Source organism: Sus scrofa, chromosome 6 (assembly GCF_054392235.1).
Source record: "Sus scrofa isolate SSC_HxYL_T2T_F1_AM1 chromosome 6, Sscrofa_HxYL_maternal_Yorkshire_Landrace_v2.0, whole genome shotgun sequence".
Taxonomy (NCBI): Eukaryota; Metazoa; Chordata; class Mammalia; order Artiodactyla; family Suidae; genus Sus; species Sus scrofa.
In genome coordinates this window covers 33,973,000-33,992,115 of record NC_139388.1, presented here as the reverse complement: position 1 = coordinate 33,992,115, position 19,116 = coordinate 33,973,000, and the positions used below count along the sequence as shown (strand labels likewise).

Below are 19,116 nucleotides of genomic sequence, written 5' to 3'. Positions count from 1 at the left end.
TTGATGTCTGGTCTCAGCTTATCCCTCACTGGGTTTGTAGCTGATGGTCAGAAACCTGGACTTTGCTCAGCATCCCTGTCCCAGTTCCTTCTGCTCTGCTCTATACCAAAATATTCTTTTCTGATGGAATTCAAGTGCAACTGTTCATAGAATTGTCAACTTATGAACTATGTCCTTCAGCTGTAATTTCAAGAAAACCATGAGAGGGTGGAAGGATGACATGGAAGGCTGGAACAAGTAGCCAGGTGGAAAAAGTAAAAACTTGTTGGCAGGTTGAGAAGATCACTGGAAATAGGGAAAAAAAAAAGTCTAAATATATACATAAATACAAATATATATATGTATATATATATATTTATACACCTGAAATATATATACATAGCTCAGAATCATTAGAGTCTATACATGAATTTTGAAGGTAGATTTATATATATTTTTTGCTTATTTGTCTTTTCTACATTTTCTACAATGACCATGCATTACAATTACAAATATTTTAAATACTGGGTTTTTTAAAAGTATGTACTGATTTCCTATGTTAATATGGCCAAGAGAAGCCATCCATGTGTGTCTGGCTAGGCCCTCTTGGACTTCCTAATTTGTAAGTGAAAAAGTTGATTCTGAGGTCTCTTCAAGGGCTCAGATAGTGAGTCATCTACAAATATCTGTTTCATCCTAAAGATAAAATAAGAATCAAGAAGCAGAAGGATAAGGAGGCAAAATAAATCTTATTCCTACCACTCAGCAATACTCAAGTTATAAGAGTGCTTGGAGATCTTCCAAAATGTTCCTGTATAAGAGATATTTGAAAAGAAATATTCCACTAGGGAGAAAATGGTTGAGAACCTCTGATCTATTTTAATGCCTTAGATAAGAAATAAGTGGCCTAAGGGTGACAAGCTGGAAGCAGGCAGAGCTGGGATTAGATCTTTGATGTCTTAGGCCTGTCTAGAGCTTCTTCTACCAAATGATGTGCCCTCTTTAATTTGTCATGTTTCCCTATTTGACCCCTCCATAGGGTAACTGTTCATTGCAATTTGTCCAAGAGAGTCTAGTTGCACGGCCGTTGTCCCAGTGCAGTTATTAATAGCATCCCTTTTGCTCTCAAAAATGTCTTGAATTAGATGGTAAGTTTTACGGTCATGTCACTCACCCCTTAGCCCTCTCTCTGCCTGAAAACATTTTACCTGTGATACAGCTTGACCTGGGTTTCCTCCCTGACATCTATCTTCATCAGAGAGAACATTGACCCTAATATCTCAGAGTCCATATCCGCTCATGGATCAACTTATGATCTAAGATGATAAAAGAGATCTCAGGAGATAGAGACTGGCCTTTGGCCTCGTAGCACAGAAGCCAACTCTTCAGTAAATCACCAAACACCATGCAAAGAAAGACCAGACTCACTTCAAAGGAGACCGCCTTGTCTACGTGGTGCAATAGGCTCTTTCGTTCTAAAAGGAAGAATATTGTATGTAAAATGGCTTATACACCCGCCAGGTGGTCTTGTCCCATTAGCCTCTTTCATTCATTTGTTTAGCAATTATCATGTGTCAAGTTCTGTTGCTTCCTGAGGAGAACTATGTCGTGGTCTGTGTTTCCAAGAAGTTCACAGCCGAGTTGGGTGGGAAAGGGCAAGGACGCAGGTTTTCCATCTCACTGACTCATCCTACCATCCTTTGTCTCTTCCAGACAATTTGCCATATACTAGGTAGTCAAAAAGATTTGTTGAATGAATGCATGCGTCAATGAATGCATTAACTAATGTTGCCTTCTTCTGTAATTGCATTGTGTATCTATTTCTCGTCTCCCCAGGGATAGAACCATGTTCTGACAGCATAGGAGAGAGACTCAGAGAGATAGTAACCTGTAAGAGGTTGGGTCAACAGGCAGAGTTCCTGGGTTTGAGTCTTGGCTTTTCCACCTGCTAGTGGCACAATTTGGAGCAGTGTACTTCACTTTTCTGTGCCTCAGCTTCCCATCCTGAAAACGAACATAATAATAGTAGCCATGTCATAGGGTTCTTGAGAGGATTGAGTTAATGCATGCTCAGTCCTTGGAGCAGTACCTGGCGATGCTGATAAAAATCAGCCCTCTGGTGGTAAAAAACAAAGACAAAAACAAGATCATTGATTTTGTCCCATTTACTGATTTCTGTGGTGTAAATTCTCCTGCCACCAATCCCCACCAATGTGAAATCACTGAACAGAGATATGGGAAGAAATAGGTCCAGTATGTTCCATGAGCCAGCTTTCCACTGATTTATATCTGATGAGATGATGTATGTGAAAGCATGTCCTAAACTTCAGATGCTTAGGTTTGCTCTGATAATCCTTTTTCAGTTTGTGGTCCCTATTGTGTTTAACAGAATGGTAAAGACGTGAGGTCAGCTTCTAAATAAGCCTACAGACAAGCCCAGTACTCTTACCGAGTCTAGCGGAGCACCACGGAATGAAGGAGGTCCCCTGTAAGGCTCTGTCCACGGGGCCCAGGGTGCTCAAGTTTCCTTAGAAGGATGCCATGATAATAACAGCCACGATTTTAAAGGGCTTCCTATCGTCTAAGAACTGCATCACATGCCTTAAATGTGTCATTCCATTTTATCCTCACAACAGCTTTGCAACATCAGAAATACAACCCCAAATTCACAGGTGAGAAAATTGAGGTTTAGAGAAGTTAACAACAACAACAATGAATATATATATATATACACTCACCACTAAATGACAAAGCCAGGATTTCACCCTGTTGTGTGTGATGCCAAAACTTACACCCTAAACTACTACACTTAAACTTCTATGACTTCTTTTAGGTCCTAGGCTCATTTAATTTAGACTATTAGTGCCAGTGGGCAACATATCATAGGGGCTAAGAAGATAAACACTAGAGCCAGACCAAGTTCACATACTACTCTGCTATTTATCAGCTGTATAACTTCAGGCAAGTTCCTTAACGTCTCTGTGCCTCTGTTTCTTCACCTATGAAATGGGGGAAATTATGGTAATCTGCTTTAAAGTGTTATTATGAGAATTAAATGAGTTAATATGTATGAAATACTTAGAACTACGTCTGGCACTTCATAAGTTCTCTAGAATAATTTAGTAAATGCAAAGTTTCTTTAAGTGAGGTGAGAGTTTTCCTGACTTTCAAGAGAGAAATAGTGCGAAACCAATATATCAGGACTAAATATAGACAAACACCAGACCTAGTTTTCCTTGCATGCTTGCACTCTGCACCCCAAGTTTCCAGTTAAACGGCCTCTATGGAGACCACAGTCATAACAGGTAAATCACTGCTTCCATTTTTCTAAGCAGGTTCTTCAATGGTGGCTGTTAGTGCCCCTCGGAGGACACATGATGGAAAGAAAACAGGGGGTTTTATACAGTGATAAACTCATGACTTAAGCAGCCTTCCCTCAATTATGGGTAACACAATTCCACTTGGTTAACGAACCCCAAACAAGGCCCCACAGGCATGGCTCTCCCTCACATCCCTCCAAATAAGAAGTAAACGTTCCTGTTAAAAGGCGAAAGCTTTTGAAAAATCGGATCAAGATAGAGACGCGGGCGAGGTTACTGTATGCCAAATGAGTCACTTTCAAAAGATATCCAGAGGGTTCTCGTTGTCTTCTTCTTTCCTTTCCAAAAGCATCTGGTTACCAGCATTGGCAGCAATACAAGCTGGGTGACCCAAACACACCCCCAAGGACAGCTGCTGCATCGTTTTGATAGCATCTCTCAAAACCCTCACCTGCACGTATATGTATTTAGTCAATCACTCTCAACACTGGATTTATCATGTCCTCCAACAAGTCTTTGTCTTCAGGGATTACCTCTTCTGTGTGGAAAAGTATAAGATCTAACTCCCGGTTTACAGGATCAGGGGCTAGAGGTGCGTGATGAATGGTACCACCAGGATGCAGACAGCAACACTTGGAAATTCTATAGGAGAAATGACCTGGTTTCTTCAGTGAATACAAAAGAAGGGAACTGTTGTAGACAAAAGAGAGCTTTGAACCATTTCAACCCAACGCAAGGTGTAGATTTTGGTTTAGATCCTAATTTGAGCAAACCAATTATAGAAGGTCATTTCGAGATCATTTTGAACACTGAATATTTGATCATACTAGGAAATGAACATTAACTTCTTAGGTGTGTTACAGTTATTATATCTGCAGCCTTTTGAGACAGACCGCATTCTGCCTGTAGAGTGTGTATCTCTCTCAATAACCCAGCATTCCCTTTACTGGTTTATTTTTGAATTCTTTCCTAAGAGAAGCCAAGGACCCTCGCTTGGTGGCCAGAGACCTGGGGTGGGACCATCCTCTCGTGGTCCTGCAACAACTTTATAAAAGAATAGGAAGGAGGCGGTCCTCTCCCCCTCCCCACCTTTCCTTTGATGATAAAAATGCATTGAGTTCCCGTCGTGGCACAGCGGAAATGAGTCCAACTAGGAACCACGAGGTTGGGGGTTCAATCCCTGGCCTTGCTCAGTGGGTTAAGGATCCAGTGTTGCCGTGAGCTGTGGTGTAGGTCAAAGACATGCCTCGGATCTGGCGTTGCTGTGGCTGTGGCATAGGCCGGCAGCTATAGCTCCGATTAGACCTGTGGCCTGGGAACCTCCATGTGCTGTGGGTGTGGCCCTAAAAAGACAAAAGACGAAAAAAAAAAAAAATGCAGCCCACTTATTTCTTGCTGGCAGCACCGTCTTGCCTGCCCCCCAGTCTCCTTCACAAGTGTCCTATGTTAGTAAATCTTTTCTTACCCTCCCCCAAAAGATATTATACTTATGTTTTTAGACACTTCCCATCTCTTAGAAATACATGCTGAAGTATTTGTGGATGAAATGATGGGATATATGGTATTTGCTTTAAAACACTCCAGGTAGAGGTGAGGGGTGTAAGACAGAGAAGTCAGGGTTGATGAAACCCAAAGGGCTCTGTGTTGATGGGTGTCAGATGATGAGCATAGGAGGGTTTATTGCACTAGTCTCTCTAGACCTTGAATGTGTTTGAAGACGTCCATAGGAACAGTCTTTTCAACTTTCGGAATCAGCAACACAGGAACCCTCTCGGACCCTTCCCCCTTCCTTCTTCCCCATCCCATTCAGTCACCAAGTCCCTTCTTCATATTACAAACTGTCCCTTTTGGCCCAACAGCACCCACCTTAATCAAACCCCCATTTCTTCTTTTCTGCATTATTGTGACAGCCTCCTAACTGTCCCCAGTGTCAAACCTGAGCCCTCATCCTCTTTCCTACCAGAGTAATCTTTCCAAAATGCAAATCTGATCCAGGCACTCCCTACTTATGACTCTTCAGTGGTTCATCTTCACCTACCAGGAAGGCCCCAACAGTAACCCACAAGGCCCCTTATGATCCATCTCTTGCCAACCATCCTAGCCTCATCTTCCCATCTTGCTATTAAATACAGTAGGTTCTTCTCCTACGCCGCTGTTGGGAATGGAAATGGGTGCAGCCACTACTGAGAACAGTTATGGAGGTTCCTTTAAAAACTAAAAATATAACTACCATATGATCCTGCAACCCCACTTCTAGCCATGTATCTGGAGAAAAACCTAATTCAAAAACATATATGTGGGAGTTCTTGTTGTGGCTCAGCAGTAACGAACCCAACTAGAATCCATAAGGATATGGGTTCCATCCCTGGCCTCGCTCAGTGGGTTAAGGATCTGGCATTGCAATGAGCTGTGGTATAGTTTGCAGACGTGGCTCAGATATGGTGTTGCTGTGGCTGTGGCTTTGGCTGGCAGCTGTAGCTGATTTGACCCCTAGCCTGGGAACTTCCATATGCCATGGGTGCAGCCCTTAAAAACAGCAAAAAAACCCTAAAACCATATATGCACCCCAGTATTCATAGCAGCACTATGTATAATAGCCAAGACGTGGAGAAACCTAAATGTCCATTGACAGATGAATAGATTAAAAATATGTGATATATTTGTACAATGGAATATTACTAAGCCATAAAAAAGAATGAAATAATGCCATTTGCAGCAACATGGATGGACTTAGAGATTATCATACTAAGTGAAGTAAGCCAGGCAAAGAAAGACAAACATCATATGATATTGCTTATATATGGCACCTAAAAAAAATGATACAAATGAATTTATTTACAAAAGAGAAACAGACTCACAGACATAGAAAACAAACTACAGTTACCAAAGGGAAAAGAGGGGGAGAGATAAATTAGGATTTGGGGGTTAAAATATACTCACTGTTGTATATCAAATATATAACCAACAAGAACCCGTTGTGTGGCATGGGGAACTGTACTCAACATCTAGTAATAACCTACAATGGAAACGAATATAAAAAGAATATATATTTACATGTGTATGTAGCTGAATCATTTTGCTGTACACCTGAGATTAACACAACACTGTAAATCAACTGTATTTCAACAAAATTTTTTTAAATAAAAATTTTAAAAGTTGCATACAGTAGGTTCCTGCAATACCAGGCTACTTCTCGTTCATGTCACAAAAATTTAATAGACCCCTATTATAAGGTGTACACTCTGCTAAGCACCAGGAATGTAATGGCAAAAAACCACAAAGTTCCTACCTCATGGAACTTATGTTCCACTAGGAAAGATAATATATAAATAAACAAGAAATTCCATGGTGGCTCAGGGAGTTAAGGATCCAGTGTGGTCACTGCTGTGGCTCAAGTTGCTGCTGTGGTATGCGTTCGATCCCTGGCCTGAGAACGTCTGCCTGCTGTGGGCGTGGCCAAAAAAAATTATAAATAAACAAGAGATGGTGAAAAACAGTGGGTGTATTCACCTAGAATCTCCTGAATTTGCCAGGCTCTTAATCGTGGATGTCTTTGCATATTGCAGTTGCTTTTATCTGGAATTTCCTTCCTCAACCAACTCCCTTCATCTCTTCACGCTTTAAGATTCAGCCCAACCACTGCTTCCTCTGGAAAGCCTTCCCTACCTCACTCAGCCTTGGCTTTTCGTCATAACATGACCAATATTTTGTGCATCACCTGGGCTAAAGTAGGTATTCGATAAATGCTTATTTTAAAATATGAGTGAATGGATTGACGGATGGATTTCTGTCTCCCTTAACCTGGCTTTCTTGGGCTTTTAAGTCTGAGTGTTAAAAGCAGAGATTATACCTGAACATTATTCTGTATCCTGAGCACTTTGGATTATGATGTATACTTTATTAACCCATCATTGAAAATGGATATTTGCTTAAAGCAGAAGTTCCCCCACACATTTTCAGTGGATTGTGTTATGTGCAAAAAAGCTCCACCATGAAATACATTGAGTTAAAGACAAATTATACAGAGTTGTTTTCTCTAACTCCAGGATTTCTCAAAACCTGTAATAGGCTGACTTGCACTGAAGCCCTCCAAAATGAGACTGTACACAATTTTCCAAAACATATTTGACCAATAGCCCCATTTGTTCCAAAGGCATCTTGACAGATTAATGTTTTGAAGAGCATCTTTTGGCAAACATTAGTCAACCAGATGTTCTGCCTAAGAGTTTGACTCTACTGGTCCATGTGACTTACCAGAAAATAAGTGATACAACAGGGCTTTGCAGCAGTGGCTGTGTCACAGCAAGAATGTGCTGAAGCTCTCTGTTCTCTTGCCTCCCAGTCTGTTAAACTATGGTAATGACACAGGCTATGACTGAATCAGCAGAAGGAAAAATAATTTACAAGGATGGGACATAGAGATTTTATTGTTGTGGTGTGTTATTATCTCTATGTTCCAGCTTTCCCCCTTTCTGTTTTTATTTCTCAAGCTATACAGTAAAGTTAGCAATGCCTTAGTAATTGAGAAAATGGCATATCAATCAATGCTTGTTAAAACAAAAGTACAAAACCAAAAACCTCTAAGGACAAAAATCAGTAGCTGCTAAGGCTGCTTCTAGATATGTGAGAAATGAAATAAGAGTAGACTATCTGCCATTTGGGAGAAGAGAGTTTCTTTTAACACAGTGGTTTACATTGTTTTCAGAAACACAAAGCATGCAATAAAATACATGCGAATGTGCGATTTTCACATATATATGAATACTCACCTTCCACTATCGCGTGAGAAAATAAAATTGATGAGGGTTTTCTTTTCAGGCTATGTCTTTGTAGCTTAAATGATGACGAATCTTACAGATTAAATCCGATCGCCGGATTATTGATATTAATTCTTTCTTTGGCTTGACAGCTGTAGGATGGAAATGTCGTAGGAACCACACTGAAATTGACTGAGCGCAATTAAGAAGGCAGGACCTGAGTAGACACATAAAAAATACATCAATCACAGCTCACCATTTTTATTTTCAAGTCAGTATATTTCTGTAACTGGAGAAAGTAAGTTTAAAACACTGTTAGTGACAATATTATTTTACATGATGTTAATAACAATGTTATTTTACATGACTGATTTATGTAATCATTTAAGCTTTATTCCATTGTTGAAACCTAATCTGTCAATAAATAGTGAGAATTTCTTAAACTCTTTCAAAAGCACAATTTGACCAAGACATGGTCAGGCATGGAGGAGGCTTTATCATCTTCAGAATTTTAAGCCCTTCTTGTAGTTAAAGCTTTTAGTTAAACAAGGACGAATCTAATCTGGCAATTTGCAAAGAAGCTCATTTCTGTACCCATTCATTAATGTTTGATTAGAATCATAATGTAGAGTTGGGGGCGTCTTAAAGTCAACTCATTTATGGAAATGCTCATAAATTTAGCACATCATTGTTCAAATGGAAACATCCCGTAATTATAGAATGTAGAAAAAGAGTCGAGTTTAAGCAATCGAGGATGGAGCGGCACAGACGCTCCTTGGTACAGTTATTGAGACTGAAGTGACAAAGCTGAAAATCTGAAGAAGTCAATGCTGTCCAGCATCAATAAATGGTAAAATGGGCAGATGCCAGCAGACTCATCTTTCTTCAAGTGCAGAAAGCAGTGAGAAAGAAGGAAAAAGAGGAATATGGAGAGAAGAAAGAAGTCTTTTGCAGTATGATTGGCCATGAACTGATTATTATTAATATGATATGACCGATACATGGAATTGGCTATTTTTACATTGGTGTGAAATTTTCATGTTAAAAAGGTAATGTATACACATATACATACATATACACATACATATACATACATATACACATACATATATATACATATATACACATATATATACACATACATATACATACATATACACATGTGTGTATATATATTTGACTTTTAGAAAGAAATATACTAATTTTAAGGAATAAAAAGGAAATCAAAGACAAATTAGGTACTGTGAAAGGAATATATGGACCATAAAAAAGAGAGGAAGGAAGAAAATTATCCAGAGAAAGGAATAAGCTTGTATATGGCATATTTGGAAGAAAACCAGGGTGAACTCAACATAACAACAATAGCAACAAAATGGTATCTGTGTGAAGTCAAGGATGCGTTAACTATTAGAAATATTTTGCAATATATCTGTGTATCAAATCATCTCCCTGTACACCTGAAGCTCATATGGTGTCATATATCAATTATATCTTAATAAAGCTGAGGGAAAAGAAAACCAGACGGAAAATGATGCAGATGTGTTTTGATAGATAATACGTTTTTCAATTTCAAGAAAAGACAGACGATTTTTATTAAAGAACCCTAGATATCTGAAATGAAAGAGTACTAAGAAAAATGTGTAGGCAGAAGAGATGCACATAACTGGGACCAAAATTACAGAAAGTATTTAAATCAAAATTCTCATGAGAAGGTGGATGAAATAAAAGAAAGGGAATATAAATTCCCATGTGTGAATGGAAGATTTATGAAGCCAAAAGGGGCACCTCGGAAAGTTCCAAAAATTTGGGAGTTCCCATAGTAGCTCAGTGGTTAACGAATCCAACTAGGAACCATGAGGTTGTGGTTCCCGATCTCTGGCCTCGCTCAGTGGGTTAAGGATCTGGCGTTGCTGTGAGCTCTGGTGTAGGTCACAGACGTGGTTCGGATCCCACATTGCTGTGGTGTAGGCCAGCCGCTGTAGCTCCGATTGGACCCCTAGCCTGGCAACCTCCATATGCAGGAGGGCGGCCCTAGAAAAGACAAAAAAAAAAAAAAAAAAAAAAAAAAAAAAATCCAAAAATTTATTTTCTTTCTAGGATAGCATTCATCTCACCCATGCCAATCATCTTGCCCCTTTTGGGACCTGCATTTCCTTTTTTTTTTTTTTTTAAAGTATAGTTGGTTTACAATGTTGTTTCTGGTGTATAGCAAAGTGATTCAGTTACACACACACGTGCACTCATGCACACACACATATATATTCTTTTTGAGATTCTTTTCCATTATACGTTACTACAAATACTGAATCTACTTCCCTGTGCTATACAGTAAGTCCTTGTTGTTTATCTATTGTATACATAGTAGGGTGTATCTGTTAACCTAATTTAAGCTCCTAATTTATCCCTCCCCCCCTTTCCCCTTAGGGAACCATAACTTTGTTTTCTACGTCTGTGAGTCTGTGGCTGTTTTGTAAATAAGTTCATTTGTAGTCTTTTTTAGATTCCACGTGTAAGTGATATCATATGATGTTTGTCTTTGTCTGACGTACTTCACTTAGTATGATAATCTCTGGGTCTACCCATGTTGCTACAAATGGCATTATTTCACTATTTTTAATGGCCGAGTGGTACTGCACTGTGCCTATACACCACATCTTCTTTGTCCAGTCATCTGTGGGTGGACATTGAGGTTGCTTCCATGTCTTGGCTATTGCAAATAGTACTGCTTTGAATGTTGGAGTGCATGTATCTTTTCAAATTAGAGTTTGCTTTAGATATAGGCCCAAGAGCGGGATTGTTGGATCTTATGGCAACTGTATATTTACTTTTTTAAAGCATGACCTACATTTTTAATACTTCCTCTGCATACTTTAAGGGGTTCTTAGAGCAGGGCTGGGGACAGATGACATCCACCTCTAGCTTCTACCTCAGTAGGTTCAGGGAGAAAGTGACAGAAGTGCAGCTGAACTATTTAAAGCTTGTAAGTATTTTGCTATTGATTTTTTTGAATTTTTAGCATATTTCTTATGACTGGCAGAATACCTGGCATCTAGACATTATTTCTCAATTGGTATCTGTTAGCTGACTAGAAGAATGAGTAAGTGAATGTAGGAGAATAAATGAGGGGAGCATGGAACACTCCCTGCATGACCTCATTTCCACGAGACATCTGGGCACATGAGTTGTGAGACCGCGTCCGGGTCCATTTCATCTTGAAATGAACACATCAGGCAACAGGTGGCTTCAGGGTCACACTCAAGTCAACTATGTACCTTGCCCTTCTTGTCCAATCAGTCCCCAGTGTCTATGCCACCTCCTAAACCTCTCTCAAATACGTATCTTCTGACGTTCCCTTGGTGATTCAGCGGTTAACAAATTCAAATAGGATCCACGAGGACGCAGGTTTGATCCCCGGCCTCGCTCAGTGGGTTAAGGATGCGGCGTTGAGGTGAACTGTGATGTAGGTCGCAGATGCAGCTCAGAACCCGCGTAGCTGTGGCTGTGGTATAGGCTGGAAGCTACAGCTCCAGTTTGACCCCTTCGGCTGGGAACCTCCTCATGCCACAGCCGTAGGTGCTGTCCTAAAAAAAAAAAAAATATATATATATATATATATATATATATGTATGTATATACCTTCCATTATCTACTTAGACCCATAGCATCTCCCACCTAGATTGTGTGAATAGTTTCTGAACTAGTCTTCCCTTAAACCTTTTCTTGTTCCATTATGATCCTCTTTAACCACAGGTGATGCCTCTTATCTTATTTACAATGTCCATGGCTCTCCGTAACTCAAAGGATACAATCGAAGATCCCTAGCATAGCAAAGGTTTCCTATAGCCTGAGCCCTGGCTCCACTTTCCAGGACTCCTCTACTCACCCACACTGGTTCCCTCTACTTCCATGATATCTAGCTTTGCCTGTGGGGGGTGTCTCTGTGGTCTTGTACAGGCTTTTCTTCTATCAGAAGTCTCTTTTTCTCCAGCTAGAACCTTGCAGATCCTTCCAGGCCCTTTTTGATGTCACCTCTGAAAAGCCTTCCAATCCTTCTTTCTTCTGGCATTTAGGTCATAGGCTTTTATAACACGTCTCTGATTATCCTAGAATTAGTGGTTGACTTGTCTGTTTTTCCCACTAAACAATGAGCTCCAAATGGCAAATATTGATTCTTATGCTGGTCAGAATTTCCCATGCCCAGCAGGCACCGGATATATAGTAGATATTCAAGACATGTTTGTTGTATTACCATAATTCACACTTGGGAATGAGGTTAAGGACAGAGAATGGAATGATGATAGAGTCAAAAGAATGCTACGAAAAATCTGCCAGTTTTTTGAAAAAAAAAAATAATAAAGGAAGATCTATGAAGTGAGCCTATCAAGTCCCTAAATTAGCAAATGTTGGGAATGTAGCAAGCTTTCAGGCCAACTGTAACTCCACCATTAGGAAAAATGAGAAACTAGCCATCATTCCACCTTTACTGTGTACTCTCATTCTATCCCAAAATAAATTTTTTCCTGGTTCTGGCCAAAGGAAAAAGTTGATTCAAGATGAAGATCACACCATGGATGTGAGACCTGAGTTAGAAAGAAAAAAAGGAAGAAAAGGAAAGAAGGAAGTGAAGGAGGGAAGAAGGATGATCTAAAAAGAGAAAAGCGGAGCTCCCGCCATAGCTCAGTGGTTAATGAATCTGACTAGGAACCATGAGGTTGCAGGTTTGATCCCTGGCCTTGCTCAGTGGGTTAAGGATCCAGCATTGCCATGAGCTGTGGTGTAGGTGGCAGACACAGCTGTGGTGTAGGTGGCTGTGATGTAGGCCGGCAGCTATAGCTCCAATTAGACCCCTAGGCTGGGAACCTCCATGTGCCACGGGAGCGGCCCTAGAAAAGACAAAGTGACCAAAAAAAGAATAAAAAGAGAAATGCAGTGACCTCATTGCATAGTAATTTTATTTTCCAGGTTTTGGGGATCCAGTATCTCTTGGCCTGCTAATGATAAAAATCAGCCCAGAACATAGAAACCAAATTACAGTGACATGATCTCTCCTCTCTTCTTGTTTCCTTCTTTGCTAATGTCCTTGATTTCCCCCCATTAATGGCACACCAGTTCTCCTAACTTACAGAATAACTTCTAAATTACCCACTAGTGTGAGCAAAAGTGTAGTGTGTGAGCTGAATGAAAGAGCAGGCAACTCAAGTCTCCCCAAATACTTTCTTTCAAAACCGACCCACTATTTTCTTAGCTTGAATAGTCTTTTCAGACTAACCTCAGTGACTACCAAAACAGTTTAATGTTATTGGAATATCATCAAGTTTCATTATGTTTAATAAGAGATGGTGACAAGAGATAATTTTAAATACATTTTCACCAAAATTAAAATCACAAGTTGTAAAATTAATCCTCGAAGTGTCAGTTATAATGTGATTCAATTTCAGTCTTCTTAAACTTATTCTCATTAGCTGCTCTGGTATGGAGTTCTAGCAGTGAAATTATGAATATGGCAAAGAAGCTAAGATCTCAAATACCCATCTTCATTCTCAGTAATGAAAACTGTGGTTTGCCACCTTAATTTATTTGGCACTTTAAACAGATTATCTAAAGAAAAGTGATTGACATGATCAAATATCTCATTGTCTATTCATCATTCAGTGTATATTCATCAAATATTTATACATAGAACGTTATTGGCAGGTCCCTGTGAACTCATAAAAAAGGTAAAAGGCACTGCATACTCACCTTCCCCCATTTTCTGTAAGTAACTCAGAGGATAACCTGGAGAAATACAAAATTAAGTGTGATTTGTTTTTACTCATATCCTGTTTCACGTTAAGAAAAAAGTTTTTGACAGTATGGAGTTTCCTCAAAAAACTAAAAATAGAACTACTATATGATCCAGCAATCCCACTCCTGGGCATCTATCAGGAGGAAACTATAACTCCAAAAATATATGCACCCTAACTTTCATAGAAGCACTATTCACAATAGCCAAGACATGGAAGCAACCTAAATGTCCATTGGCAAATGAATGGATAAAGAAGATGTGGTACATATACACAATGGACTATTTCTCAGCCATAAAAATAATGAAATAATGCCATTTGCAGCAACATGAATGGAACTAGAGAGTATCGTACTACATGAAATTAGTCAGTGAAAGACAAACATCATATGATGTCGCATATATGTGAAATCTAAAAAAAAAAAAAGATACAAAAGAACTTACTCGCAGAACAGAAACAGACTCACAGACTTTGAGAAATTTATAGTTACCAAAGGAGATAAATGGGAGTGGGGGAGTGATGGACTGGGAATTTGGGATTGGCATAGGCACACTGTAGTATATGGAAATGGTTGGTTAATAGGGACCTGCTGTACAACAGCACAGAGAACCCTACCCAATATTCTGTGGTAACCTATGTGGGAAAAGAATTGGAAAGAAAATGGATGTGTGTGTGTATATGTAACTGAATCAGTTTTATACATCAGAAATTATCACAACATTGTAAATCAACTACACTTCAAGAGACTTTTTTAAAAGGCTTTGAGTTGCCTTAAAAAAAAAAACCCTGAAATATAAGTGTATAAAACAAAGAATAAATTAGGATAAAAGAAAACATATGTCAGGTGAACATTCCATTGAGAGAGGTGGATTGTAAATGAGGCAGAGCTCCCTGTAGGCCACAGCAAAGAGCGTACACACACACACACACACACACACACACACACACCCCAGTTGCTTTCAAAACATCAAGCTTTTCTGGAACTAAAACTCAAGTGATGCTTTCATGGAACATATAAAGGGATTCTGTAATGTTTCCTTGACCACATCGTATATCTATATCGGATGACACTGTGAGTTTGATATAACATAGCTGATGGCAGAATGCTAACAAGAAGCCAAAAGAACGTGGACCAAGCTTGCTGCTTTCTAATCCTCGTCTCCTAGGAGCTCATTATCTAGTTGGGTTCTCTGAGGAGTCCAATCAGTATTATAGTCCACATGATAAGTACTCTGGTTGTTGCCAGTACAAACTATGAAAGCACAAAGAGGTGACCCTTGAGCAAAATTACAAAGGAAAAGGAGGCGTTCGCTCAGACTAGAAGAAGCAAACCAGTGAGGCACACACCTCACGGGCAGCTATATTGTAAAATTTTCAACTAGTTGCTAATATTTAAGAATTCAGATTTCCCATTTCTCAAAAAAAAAAAAAAGATTTGTCAGCCCAGAGTCCATATTCCTGTGTGACAAAAAATTGGCTGATATTCGGCAGCAGCTTTATCTTTGGAGAGAGTGAGCATCTTCTAGTTTGTCCCCAACCCCACCCAGTCTGCCTCACACATGAGGTTACCTTCCTTAGCCCCACAAACATTGAAGGAATAAGGGAAGGAAAGGGATCGGCCCATGCAAAGGTACCAAACAGTATGGCACCTTGGGGAAAGTGGAATGAAAGCTGCCCATAGGCACAGTGGAGAAGAGGCTAGGGTAGCTGGCAAAAGCCAGATGATATTCAAGACAGTACGTATTACAGGCAGAATAAAATTGGTCATACCTGTTCCTTGCTCACATGATCCATTGACTCCACTTGCTAAGAGAAGGTCTCAAGGTCTTTTTGTTGCAATGGTTGTAGATATTTTTTTTTAACTCCATCTCCCCTTCACCTTTCTGTCAATCAACTGTAGCTATCCCAAATGTTAACAGAGATAACCAGCTAGTTGGTTGTAGATCTTTAATGAAGAGACTCAACTTAGTAACAAGCTCCTCTGTGAGAGGTTCCGGAAGAACATTAGACTTCAAAGACTTTCATCCAGATCTCTCTGCTGCAGCAGGATGGAGTCCTTACTTGAATGTAATCAGCATAAATAATCCCTAGGAATCAGTGTCCTCTGAGTATTTCCTCTGTATCTGGAAACCCTCCCTCTGACGGATCTTTCCCACCCCTTTCTGCAGATTCAAGGCTCAGTGCAAAGATTGCCTCCTACATGGAGCCATCGGCTTTGGATCCACCTGGAGGTGATCTCTCTCTGCACTGAATCCGCTGTGGCCCTCAGGACTTGGTATCTTTATATCACAGTGATCTATGCATATATCCCCCCTTATTTGATTGTTGAGATTTTGTGGGGAGGAATATGAAAAATACCAGAAAGAGAGCACGTGTCTTCTGTTTGATGTTCTTCTGCAGCCTGTACACTTGTATCACCAACCCCACTTGGTCCACAAACCATGACTGACCATCTACCATATGCCGGACACTGTTCTAGGTACTAAAGAACCACATCCTAAAAGATGAAGAAAATGCTCCTTATCTAAAGGAATTTCCATTCTCTAAGAGTGATATGTTTATTTATAAACACATAAAATCCTTTCAGATGGTATAAGGATGCAAAATGCAGTGAAATAAAAGACAACGGCTGGGGGAGGGATGCCCACCTGGACATGAGGGTATTGGAGAAGGCCTGTGTGAAGACTTGATATTTGAGCTGAAATATTACGGAGAAGGAAATCAGGTGTGAGAACATCCAAGGGCAAAGGGTGTTCCAGGCAGAAAGACAGAAAAAGAAATGGCACAGAAGCAAGAACAAGCTTGGGGAGTCTGCAGAACAGAAAAAAGGTCAAAGTGATTGGAGGGCAGTGAATGAGGGAGAGAGAAATACAAGATAAGGCCAGAGAAATGAGCGCTTTGGCGCTGCTATAGACTGACCAGACCAGGGTCAGCAAGCTGTGGCCCATGGATCAAATCCAGTCCACCATCTGTTTTTGTATGACCATGAGCTAAGAACAATATTTCACATTTTTGATTAGCTGGAGGGAAAAAATCAAAATAATTCATGACATGTGAAAATTATATAAAATTCAAATTTCCGTATTCATAAACAGAGACTTTTCGGGGCATAACCATGCCCATTCACTTACATATGATCGGAGATTACTTTCATCCTACAACAGTCGTTGAGTAATTGTGATAAAGACCATATGATTCACAAAGCCTAAGATATTTACTATCCGATGTCATACAGAAAAAGTTGGCCAATCCTTGAGCTAGACTATAAGCTTCCTAGGGTCCATTCATTCAGTGAATATTCCTTGAGGGCCTTGGTGCCGGGGCATTATGTTGGCTTCTTCAGAAACATGGTGGATTGAGTCACACAATGGAAGATTTTAAATTCCCATAAAGCTACATTAATTTCTGGGTGAGAAGGAAGACTGTTTTCTTTGAGTTCAAGGATTTATAGAAACACTTCCGACCCTCTCCCACTGAACAAAAGCATCTGGCCCCGTTTTTCCCAACTCCTCAAAGAGGAGAAAGGCTGGATCCTGAAAAGTGACCAGCTTGTTGCAGAAAAGTAGCCAATCAGCAAAATCTCAAAGGCTCTGAAATATGTTGAGTCAATTTTTTTTTTTCAGAGCAAATACGAAAAAAGAAGACGAAGTCCTCAGAAACAGAATATTATTTAGCAAGCGCTGGAAAGTGTTCTCACTGCACTAATGAGCCATTAAGTGAGGCGTTTGGGAACTGGGGAGGTGCTATAATTAGGTTATCTGTATTTTTAACACAAGAAAAATAATCCGAAGCGGCATTAACCAATGCAGCTGTATTGGAAGGGGGACAGCTCTCTGCAAATCTCCAAACAGAGGGGAATCGTTTTTAACAACTCAGAGCTCAGCTGAGCAGTTAATTTAACAAAATGCTTAAGAACAAACTCTCAGCCGTTGGTCGCCATTCCCGACTGTCTCCTAGCTTTACCCTAACTAGCAACCAGCGCTCCATTCCAAAACACCAGGCCTGTGCAGATAGCAGTTTAGATGGAGTGGAAACAGCAAATCTGATCATAACAAAAGGGGAACAGAAATGATGTGAGTGACGGGTTAGAGATTTCACATAATTAAATTGTCAAAGGCCACAAAAGGAATGTGAAAATCAGGGGATATCACCATCAGAGGGGAAGCGAGGGGGTTTAGCTATAAATACGTTTCTGAGGAAGATGAAGGAAAAAATAGATGTCCAGATTGCTCATTTTTGGCCTAATGAATAAATCATCTTGCCCCCACCCCCACCCCCAATGCACCTGCTGCTTTGAAAAGTCCTTCCACACCAACCCAACAGTAAACGCCTCACAATGGCTCCAACGAAGCTGGAGTGCCGCCAGTGAAAATTACCACTCTTCAACCAAGATAAACATCATATTACTTCATTACCCTTTTAAAACATATGCAAATTAAATCCATTATTCTTTTTTCACCCAGAAATGAAGTTCGTTTGGCTGGAATTCAGCGATTCCTTTTGTTGCAGTTGACCATGAATGGATGAACTTCATGTAGATGGTGCCCACTCCCCATCTTTGAATCAAACATTAATACCATTTGACAGTAATAAATAACACTTATCACAATAGGGATGGAAGAATGATTTTCCCACTCAGCTGGCTCATCAGAGCCTATCAGCTGACAACTGCATAAATGAGATTAGCATAACAGCTGCCTATGACAAATGTATCTAAATCCTTATAATGCCAGCAAGTGCTTTGATCTCCCTATCAAGTCGATGCCAAAACCCAAATCCATTTCTGCAAAATACATCTTGTTTATTATAGATACATATGTATGTCCCAGCACAGGCTGCAATCCCAAGACATCCTTAATTAAAAGAATTTGGAATATTGATTGAAAATTGTCACCTCTGGCTTTGCACTTCCTTCCATGACTTTGCTGAATATTTTCAGAAATTTATTTTCAAGATGGAGTTTACGCTTTGCCTTCCCATACTTCCCCTTGAGCCGCTCACTAGAATGTAATGAGGTCCCATTCTGATGTTTTCAAATGAAAATAATTACCATGGTTTCATTTTGATTATTGCCTTTCAGAGGTATCAGGTTCATAAAAATTTAAATCAACTCCAAGTAACATAAGCCACAGTCCTTTACTTCCTATTATACAATCACAGTGAAACACAGACTTGTTCTTTGTTTGGGAATGCAAATGGGGTTTGAGATCAAACCTGAACTATAATGTCTTCATTTATCCTCCTCAACAATCCACATGGCTGATGAGGGTAACACGA

The 19,116-nt window shown here is 39.8% G+C and overlaps 1 long non-coding RNA gene across 1 annotated transcript in view; it reads left to right on the top strand.

Moving 5' to 3' along the window:
- LOC110260955 (uncharacterized) overlaps positions 1–18,891 on the top strand; it is an 83,113-nt gene extending 64,222 nt beyond the window's left edge. The window contains exon 3 of the long non-coding RNA XR_014805910.1: positions 16,008–18,891. This is a non-coding gene — a long non-coding RNA (uncharacterized LOC110260955). The remainder of the gene's footprint in view (positions 1–16,007) is intronic.
- Positions 18,892–19,116: the final 225 nt, after the last annotated feature.